We start from the raw sequence: 10,063 nt of genomic DNA, 5'->3' as shown, positions 1-10,063 counted from the left end.
GACCACGTGGTGAGGCCTGACCACGTGGTGAGGCCTGACCACGTGGTGAGGCCTGACCACGTGGTGAGGCCTGACCACGTGGTGAGGCCTGACCACGTGGTGAGGCCTGACCACGTGGTGAGGCCTGACCACGTGGTGAGGCCTGACCACGTGGTGAGGCCTGTGCCACGTGGTGAGGCCTGTGCCACGTGGTGAGGCCTGTGCCACGTGGTGAGGCCTGTGCCACGTGGTGAGGCCTGTGCCACGTGGTGAGGCCTGTGCCACGTGGTGAGGCCTGTGCCACGTGGTGAGGCCTGTGCCACGTGGTGAGGCCTGTGCCACGTGGTGAGGCCTGTGCCACGTGGTGAGGCCTGACCACGTGGTGAGGCCTGTGCCACGTGGTGAGGCCTGACCACGTGGTGAGGCCTGACCACGTGGTGAGGCCTGACCACGTGGTGAGGCCTGACCACGTGGTGAGGCCTGACCACGTGGTGAGGCTTGAGCCACGTGGTGAGGCCTGACCACGTGGTGAGGCCTGACCACGTGGTGAGGCCTGACCACGTGGTGAGGCCTGACCACGTGGTGATGCCTGACCACGTGGTGAGGCCTGTGCCACGTGGTGAGGCCTGTGCCACGTGGTGAGGCCTGACCACGTGGTGAGGCTTGAGCCACGTGGTGAGGCCTGACCACGTGGTGAGGCCTGTGCCACGTGGTGAGGCCTGTGCCACGTGGTGACGCCTGACCACGTGGTGAGGCGAGGCCTGACCACGTGGTGAGGCCTGTGCCACGTGGTGAGGCCTGACCACGTGGTGAGGCCTGAGCCACGTGGTGAGGCCTGTGCCACGTGGTGAGGCCTGACCACGTGGTGAGGCCTGACCACGTGGTGAGGCCTGTGCCACGTGGTGAGGCCTGACCACGTGGTGAGGCCTGACCACGTGGTACAGGCCTCACCACGTGGTGTTCTAGGTTCCAGCTGCACCACCACGCTCACCGCCACCCTCACCACCACACTCACCACCACACTCGCACTCACCACCACACTCACCACCACACTCACCACCACACTCGCACTCACCACCACACTCACCACCACACTCACCACCACACTCGCACTCACCACCACACTCACCACCACACTCACTCACAACCACACTCTATGAATGTTGAATAAACGTGGCCTCCGCTACCTTCTACACTACACGGCTTGGTCCCTCGCTCCAATCGTCTGTGTCTGTGCGACAGGGTGGTTATTATAATAATTATACAGGGTGAGGGAGTGAGTGGGTGGGTGGGTGAGTGGGTGGGTGGGTGAGTGAGTGTGTGGGTGAGTGGGTGGGTGGGTGAGTGTGTGGGTGGGTGGGTGAGTGAGTGGGTGGGTGGGTGGGTGAGTGAGTGAGTGGGTGGGTGGGTGGGTAAGTGAGTGGGTGGGTGAGTGGGTGGGTGAGTGGGTGGGTGAGTGAGTGGGTGAGTGGGTGAGTGAGTGAGTGGGTGAGTGAGTGGGTGAGTGAGTGAGTGGGTGAGTGGGTGGGTGGGTGAGTGAGTGAGTGGGTGAGTGGGTGGGTGAGTGAGTGGGTGTGTGAGTGGGTGAGTGAGTGGGTGGGTGGGTGGGTGAGTGAGTGAGTGAGTGAGTGAGTGGGTGGGTGAGTGGGTGGGTGGGTGAGTGGGTGGGTGGGTGGGTGGGTGGGTGAGTGAGTGGGTGAGTGAGTGGGTGAGTGAGTGGGTGGGTGAGTGGGTGAGTGAGTGGGTGAGTGAGTGGGTGGGTGAGTAGGTGAGTGATTGGTGGGTGAGTGAGTGTGTGAGTGAGTGAGTGGGTGAGTGAGTGGGTGGGTGAGTGAGTGAGTGGGTGGGTGAGTGAGTGGGTGGGTGGGTGAGTGGGTGGGTGAGTGAGTGGGTGGGTGGGTGGGTGAGTGGGTGGGTGGGTGAGTGGGTGGGTGGGTGGGTGAGTAGGTGAGTTAGTGGGTGGGTGGGTGAGTGAGTGGGTGGGTGAGTGGGTGAGTGGGTGGGTGGGTGGGTGAGTGAGTGGGTGGGTGGGTGGGTGAGTGAGTGGGTGGGTGAGTAGGTGAGTGATTGGTGGGTGAGTCAGTGTGAGTGAGTGGGTGAGTGAGTGGGTGGGTGGGTGAGTGAGTGGGTGGGTGAGTGAGTGGGTGGGTGAGTGAGTGAGTGGGTGGGTGAGTGAGTGGGTGGGTGAGGGAGTGAGTGGGTGGGTGAGGGAGTGAGTGGGTGGGTGAGTAGGTGAGTGAGTGGGTGGGTGGGTGAGTGAGTGAGTGGGTGAGTGGGTGGGTGGGTGGGTGGGTGAGTGAGTGGGTGGGTGAGTAGGTGAGTGAGTGGGTGAGTGAGTGGGTGGGTGGGTGAGTGGGTGGGTGGGGGGGGGGGTGAGTGGGTGGGTGAGTAGGTGAGTGATTGGTGGGTGAGTGAGTGTGAGTGTGTGAGTGAGTGAGTGGGTGAGTGGGTGGGTGAGTCAGTGAGTGGGTGAGTGAGTGGGTGGGTGAGTGAGTGGGTGGGTGAGTGAGTGGGTGGGTGAGTGAGTGGGTGGGTGAGGGAGTGAGTGGGTGGGTGAGTAGGTGAGTGAGTGGGTGGGTGAGTGAGTGGGTTGGGTGGGTGGGTGAGTGAGTGGGTGAATGGGTGGGTGAGTAGGTGAGTGAGTGGGTGGGTGGGTGAGTGAGTGGGTGGGGGGGGGGGTGAGTGGGTGGGTGAGTGGGTGGGTGAGGGAGTGAGTGGGTGGGTGAGGGAGTGAGTGGGTGGGTGAGGGAGTGAGTGGGTGGGTGAGTAGGTGGGTGAGTGGGTGAGTGAGTGAGTGAGTGGGTGGGTTAGTGGGTGAGTGAGTGGGTGGGTGAGTGAGTGGGTGAGTGGGTGGGTGGGTGGGTGAGTGGGTGGGTGGGTTAGTGAGTGGGTGAGTGAGTGGGTGGGTGGGTGGGTGAGTGGGTGGGTGTGTGGGTGAGTGGGTGGGTGGGTGGGTTAGTGAGTGGGTGAGTGAGTGGGTGGGTGAGTGGGTGGGTGAGTGGGTGGGTGGGTGGGTGGGTTAGTGAGTGGGTGGGTGGGTGAGTGAGTGTGAGTGAGTGGGTGAGTGAGTGGGTGAGTGGGTGAGTGAGTGGGTGAGTGGGGTGGGTGGGTGGGTGAGTGAGTGGGTGGGTGGGTGGGTGAGTGAGTGGGTGGGTGGGTGGGTGAGTGGGTGGGTGGGTGGGTGAGTGAGTGTGTGGGTGAGTGGGTGGGTGGGTGAGTGAGTGGGTGGGTGGGTGGGTGAGTGAGTGGGTGAGTGGGTGAGTGAGTGGGTGGGTGAGTGGGTGGGTGAGTGAGTGGGTGAGTGGGTGAGTGAGTGGGTGGGTGAGTGAGTGGGTGAGTGAGTGGGTGGGTGGGTGAGTGAGTGGGTGGGTGGGTGGGTGGGTGAGTGGGTGGGTGAGTGAGTGGGTGAGTGGGTGAGTGAGTGGGTGGGTGAGTGGGTGGGTGAGTCGGTGAGTGGGTGAGTGAGTGAGTGGGTGAGTGGGTGAGTGAGTGAGTGAGTGAGTGGGTGAGTGGGTGGGTGGGTGGGTGAGTGAGTGAGTGAGTGAGTGGGTGAGTGGGTGGGTGAGTGGGTGGGTGAGTGAGTGAGTGGGTGTGTGAGTGGGTGAGTGAGTGGGTGGGTGGGTGAGTGAGTGAGTGGGTGGGTGAGTGGGTGGGTGGGTGAGTGGGTGGGTGAGTGGGTGAGTGGGTGAGTGAGTGAGTGGGTGAGTGAGTGGGTGAGTGAGTGGGTGAGTGAGTGGGTGGGTGGGTGAGTGGGTGAGTGAGTGGGTGGGTGAGTGGGTGAGTGAGTGAGTAGGTGAGTGAGTGGGTGTGTGAGTGGGTGGGTGGGTGGGTGAGTGAGTGAGTGAGTGAGTGGGTGAGTGGGTGAGTGGGTGAGTGGGTGGGTGAGTGAGTGGGTGGGTGAGTGGGTGGGTGGGTGAGTGGGTGGGTGAGTGGGTGGGTGGGTGGATGAGTGAGTGGGTGAGTGGGTGGGTGAGTAGGTGAGTGAGTGGGTGGGTGGGTGAGTGAGTGGGTGGGTGGGTGAGTGGGTGGGTGGGGGGGGGGTGAGTGGGTGGGTAAGTGGGTGGGTGAGTGAGTGAGTGGGTGGGTGAGTGAGTGGGTGGGTGGGTGAGTGAGTGGGTGGGTGGGTGAGTGGGTGGGTGAGTGAGTGGGTGGGTGAGGGAGTGAGTGGGTGGGTGAGGGAGTGAGTGGGTGGGTGAGGGAGTGAGTGGGTGAGTGGGTGGGTGAGTAGGTGAGTTAGTGGGTGGGTGAGTGAGTGGGTGAGTGAGTGGGTGAGTGGGTGGGTGGGTGGGTGAGTGGGTGGGTGGGTGAGTGAGTGGGTGGGTGAGTAGGTGAGTGAGTTGTGTGGGTGAGTGAGTGGGTGGGTGGGTGAGTGGGTGGGTGGGGGGGGGGGGGTGAGTGGGTGGGTGAGTGGGTGGGTGAGTAGGTGAGTGATTGGTGGGTGAGTGAGTGTGAGTGAGTGAGTGAGTGGGTGAGTGAGTGAGTGGGTGGGTGAGTGAGTGAGTGGGTGGGTGAGTGAGTGAGTGGGTGGGTGGGTGGGTGGGTGAGTGGGTGGGTGAGTGAGTGGGTGGGTGAGGGAGTGAGTGGGTGGGTGAGGGAGTGAGTGGGTGGGTGGGTGAGGGAGTGAGTGAGTGGGTGGGTGAGGCAGTGGGTGGGTGGGTGAGGGAGTGAGTGGGTGAGTGGGTGGGTGAGTAGGTGAGTGAGTGGGTGGGTGAGTGAGTGGGTGGGTGGGTGGGTGAGTGAGTGAGTGGGTGAGTGGGTGGGTGGGTGGGTGAGTGAGTGGGTGGGTGAGTAGGTGAGTGAGTGGGTGAGTGAGTGGGTGGGTGGGTGAGTGGGTGGGTGGGGGGTGAGTGGGTGGGTGAGTGGGTGGTTGAGTAGGTGAGTGATTGGTGGGTGAGTGAGTGTGTGAGTGAGTGGGTGGGTGAGTGAGTGGGTGGGTGAGTGAGTGGGTGGGTGAGTGAGTGGGTGGGTGAGTGGGTGAGGGAGTGAGTGGGTGGGTGAGGGAGTGAGTGGGTGGGTGAGTAGGTGAGTGAGTGGGTGGGTGAGTGAGTGGGTGGGGTGGGTGGGTGAGTGAGTGGGTGAATGGGTGGGTGAGTAGGTGAGTGAGTGGGTGGGTGGGTGAGTGAGTGGGTGGGTGGGTGGGTGAGTGGGTGGGTGGGGGGGGGTGAGTGGGTGGGTGAGTGGGTGGGTGAGTAGGTGAGTGATTGGTGGGTGAGTGAGTGTGAGTGAGTGGGTGAGTGAGTGGGTGGGTGAGTGAGTCAGTGGGTGAGTGAGTGAGTGGGTGGGTGGGTGAGTGGGTGGGTGAGTGAGTGGGTGGGTGAGGGAGTGAGTGGGGTGGGTGAGGGAGTGAGTGGGTGGGTGAGTAGGTGGGTGAGTGGGTGAGTGAGTGAGTGGGTGGGTTAGTGGGTGAGTGAGTGGGTGGGTGAGTGAGTGGGTGAGTGGGTGAGTGGGTGAGTGGGTGGGTGGGTGGGTGAGTGGGTGAGTGAGTGAGTGGGTGGGTGGGTGAGTGGGTGGGTGTGTGGGTGAGTGGGTGGGTGGGTTAGTGAGTGGGTGAGTGGGTGAGTGAGTGGGTGGGTGGGTGAGTGGGTGGGTGAGTGGGTGGGTGGGTGGGTGGGTGAGTGGGTGGGTGGGTTAGTGAGTGGGTGGGTGGGTGAGTGAGTGTGAGTGAGTGGGTGAGTGAGTGTGAGTGAGTGGGTGAGTGAGTGAGTGGGTGAGTGGGTGAGTGGGTGGGTGGGTGGGTGAGTGAGTGGGTGGGTGAGTGAGTGTGTGAGTGAGTGAGTGGGTGAGTGGATGGGTGAGTGAGTGGGTGGGTGGGTGAGTGGGTGGGTGGGGGGGGGGGGTGAGTGGGTGAGTGGGTGGGTGAGTGGGTGGGTGAGTAGGTGAGTGAGTGGGTGGGTGAGTGTGAGTGTGTGAGTGAGTGGGTGGGTGAGTGAGTGGGTGGGTGAGTGAGTGAGTGGGTGGGTGGGTGAGTGAGTGGGTGGGTGAGTGAGTGAGTGAGTGAGTGGGTGGGTGAGTGGGTGGGTGAGGGAGTGAGTGGGTGGGTGGGTGGGTGAGTGAGTGAGTGGATGGGTGGGTGAGTGAGTGGGTGGGTGAGTGAGTGTGTGAGTGAGTGGGTGAGTGAGTGAGTGTGTGAGTGAGTGGGTGGGTGGGTGAGTGTGTGAGTGAGTGAGTGGGTGAGTGGGTGGGTGAGTGAGTGGGTGGGTGGGTGAGTGGGTGGGTGGGGGGGGGTGAGTGGGTGAGTGGGTGGGTGAGTGGGTGGGTGAGTAGGTGAGTGAGTGGGTGGGTGAGTGAGTGTGAGTGTGTGAGTGAGTGGGTGGGTGAGTGAGTGGGTGGGTGAGTGAGTGAGTGAGTGGGTGGGTGGGTGAGTGAGTGAGTGGGTGGGTGAGTGAGTGAGTGAGTGGGTGGGTGAGTGGGTGGGTGAGGGAGTGAGTGGGTGGGTGGGTGGGTGAGTGAGTGAGTGGATGGGTGGGTGAGTGAGTGGGTGGGTGAGTGAGTGTGTGAGTGAGTGGGTGAGTGGGTGGGTGAGTGAGTGGGTGGGTGGGTGAGTGGGTGGGTGGGGGGGTGAGTGGGTGAGTGGGTGGGTGAGTGGGTGGGTGAGTAGGTGAGTGAGTGGGTGAGTGAGTGAGTGTGAGTGGGTGGGTGAGTGAGTGGGTGGGTGGGTGAGTGGGTGGGTGGGTGAGTGAGTGAGTGCGTGAGTGAGTGAGTGGGTGGGTGGGTGAGGGAGTGAGTGGGTGGGTGAGTAGGTGGGTGGGTGGGTGAGTGGGTGAGTGAGTGGGTGGGTTAGTGGGTGAGTGAGTGGGTGGGTGAGTGGGTTGGTGGGTGAGTGGGTGAGTGGGTGGGTGGGTGAGTGGGTGGGTGGGTTAGTGAGTGGTTGAGTGAGTGGGTGGGTGGGTGAGTGGGTGGGTGAGTGGGTGGGTGGGTGGGTGAGTGGGTGAGTGAGTGGGTGGGTGGGTGGGTGGGTGGGTGAGTGAGTGGGTGGGTGGGTGGGTGAGTGGGTGGGTGGGTGGGTGAGTGGGTGGGTGAGTGGGTGGGTGAGTGGGTGGGTGGGTGGGTGGGTGAGTGAGTGGGTGGGTGAGTGAGTGAGTGAGTGGGTGGGTGAGTGAGTGAGTGAGTGAGTGGGTGAGTGGGTGGGTGGGTGAGTGAGTGAGTGGGTGGGTGAGTGAGTGGGTGGGTGAATGGGTGGGTGGGTGGGTGGGTGAGTGGGTGGGGGGTTGAGTGGGTGAGTGGGTGAGTGGGTGGGTGAGTAGGTGAGTGAGTGGCTGGGTGGGTGAGTGAGTTGGTGGGTGAGTGAGTGGGTGGGGGGGGTGAGTGAGTGGGTGAGTGGGTGGGTGGGTGAGTTAATGAGTGGGTGGATGAATGGGTGGGTGGGGGGGTGGGTGAGTGGGTGAATGAGTGGGTGGGTGAGTGGGTGGGTGGGTGGGTGGGTGAGTGGGTGGGTGGGTGGGTGGGTGAGTGGGTGGGTGGGTGAGTGGGTGGGTGAGTGAGTGGGTGGGTGGGTGAGTGGGTGAGTAGGTCGATGGGTGAGTGGGTGAGTGGGTCGATGGGTGAGTGGGTGAGTGGGTGGGTGGGTGGGTGAGTGGGTGGGTGGGTGAGTGGGTGGGTGGGTGAGTGGGTGGGTGGGTGGGTGAGTGGGTGGGTGGGTGAGTGGGTGGGTGAGTGAGTGTGTGAGTGAGTAGGTGGGTGGGTGAGTGGGTGGGTGAGTGAGTGGGTGGGTGAGTGGGTGGGTGGGTGAGTGGGTGGGGGGGTGAGTGGGTGAGTGAGTGGGTGGGTTAGTGGGTGGGTGGGTGGGTGAGTGAGTGGATGGGTGGGTGAGTGGGTGGGTGTGTGGGTGGGTGAGTGGGTGGGTGAGTGGGTGGGTGAGTGGGTGGGTGAGTGGGTGGGTGAGTGGGTGGGTGAGTGAGTGGGTGGGTGGGTGAGTGGGTGAGTGGGTGAGTGAGTGGGTGGGTGGGTTAGTGAGTGGGTGGGTGGGTGGATGGGTGGGTGGACGAATGGGTGGGTGGGTGGACGAGTGGGTGGGTGGGTGAGTGGGTGAGGGAGTGGGTGAATGGGTGGGTGAGTGGGTGGGTGGATGAGTGGGTGAGTAGGTGGGTGGGTGAGTGTATGAGTGAGTGAGTGTGTGAGTGAGTGTATGAGTGAGTGAGTGTATGAGTGAGTGGGTGAGTGATTGGGTTAGTGGTGAGTGAGTGAGTGTATGAGTGAGTGTGTGAGTGAGTGGGTGAGTGAGTGTATGAGTGAGTGAGTGGTGAGTGAGTGGGTGAGTGGTGAGTGAGTGTATGAGTGAGTGAGTGGTGAGTGAGTTGGTGAGTGGTGAGTGAGTGAGTGTATGAGTGAGTGAGTGGGTGAGTGGTGAGTGAGTGAGTGTATGAGTGAGTGGGTGAGTGAGTGGGTGAGTGTATGAGTGAGTGAGTGGGTGATTCCCCCCTTCGCTCCCCACCCCTCCCCCCGCTCCCTCCTCCTTCGCCCCGCCTCCCCTTTACGTCACGCACATCGCCCCGCCCATCTTTACGCCCCGCCCACCCGCACGTCACACCCATCTCCCCGCCCACCTCAACGGCACGCCCTTTGCCCCGCCTACCTCAACGTCACACCCATCGCCCCGCCCACCTCCACCCATCGCCCCGCCCACCTGCAGGTCACACCCATCGCCCCGCCCACTTCACGTCACACCAATCGCCCCGCCCATCTCCACCAATCGCCCCGCCCACCTCCACCAATCGCCCCGCCCACCTCCACCCATCGCCCCGCCCACCTTTACCCATCGCCCCGCCCACTTCTACGTCACACCCATCGCCCCGCCCACCTCCACCCATCGCCCCGCCCACCTGCAGGTCACACCCATCGCCCCGCCCACCTCACGTCACACCAATCGCCCCGCTCACCTCCACCAATCGCCCCGCCCACCTCCACCAATCGCCCCGCCCACCTCCACCCATCGCCCCGCCCACCTTTACCCATAGCCTCGCCCACTCCTACGTCACACCCATCGCCCCGCCCACCTCCACCCATCGCCCCGCCCACCTGCAGGTCACACCAATCGCCCCGCCCACCTCCACCAATCGCCCCGCCCACCTCCACCAATCTCCCCGTTTACCTCCACCCATCGCCACGCCCACCTTTACCCATCGCCCCGCCCACCTCCACCAATCGCCCCGTCTACCTCCACCCATCGCCCCGCCCACCTTTACGTCACACCAATCGCCCCGCCCACCTCCACCAATCGCCCCGTCTACCTCCACCCCTCGCCCCGCCCACCTCTACCCATCGCCCCGCCCACACCTCTACGTCACACCCATCGCCCCGCCCACATCTACGCCCCGCCCTATCGCCCCGCCCACCTTTACCCATCGCCCCGCCCACACCTCTACGTCACACCCATCGCCCCGCCCCCCACCTCCCCCCTCCCCACTCCGTCATCTTTCCCGCGTTGCCGCTCCAGAGTCGCCATGGACGGGTGAGAGATTTCGTCTTTCTCCTCACCCTCCTCCTCCTCACACTCCTCCTCACACTCCTCACCCTCCTCCTCACCCACCACACTCACCACACTCACCACCAACACTCACCACACTCACCACCTCACCACCACCTCACCAGCAACAACTTCCTCGCTCGATCGGGGCCTACGCGAAGCGCCTCGCCTAGAAACACGCTCGCTCTGTGTGTGTGTGAGGTGGCTCACTCAGACTCGGTGAGGCTCACTGAGCCAGACTGAGGCTCACAGAGCCAGACTGAGGCTCACTCAGACTCGGTGAGGCTCACTGAGCCAGACTGAGGCTCTATTAGAGACTCACTGAGCCAGACTGAGGCTCACTCAGACTCGGTGAGGCTCACTGAGCCAGACTGAGGCTCTATTAGAGACTCACTGAGGCTCACTCAGACTCGGTGAGACTCACTGAGCCAGACTGAGGCTCTATTAGAGACTCACTGAGGCTCACTCAGACTCGGTGAGGCTCACAGAGCCAGACTGAGGCTCTATTAGAGACTCACTGAGCCAGACTGAGGCTCTATTAGAGACTCACTGAGGCAGACTGAGGCTCTATTAGAGACTCACTGAGGCTCACTCAGACTCGGTGAGGCTCACAGAGCCAGA

This window comes from Lampetra fluviatilis, unplaced genomic scaffold, assembly GCF_964198595.1.
Source record: "Lampetra fluviatilis unplaced genomic scaffold, kcLamFluv1.1 SCAFFOLD_456, whole genome shotgun sequence".
NCBI lineage: Eukaryota > Metazoa > Chordata > Hyperoartia > Petromyzontiformes > Petromyzontidae > Lampetra > Lampetra fluviatilis.
This window is presented reverse-complemented; position numbering follows the sequence as displayed.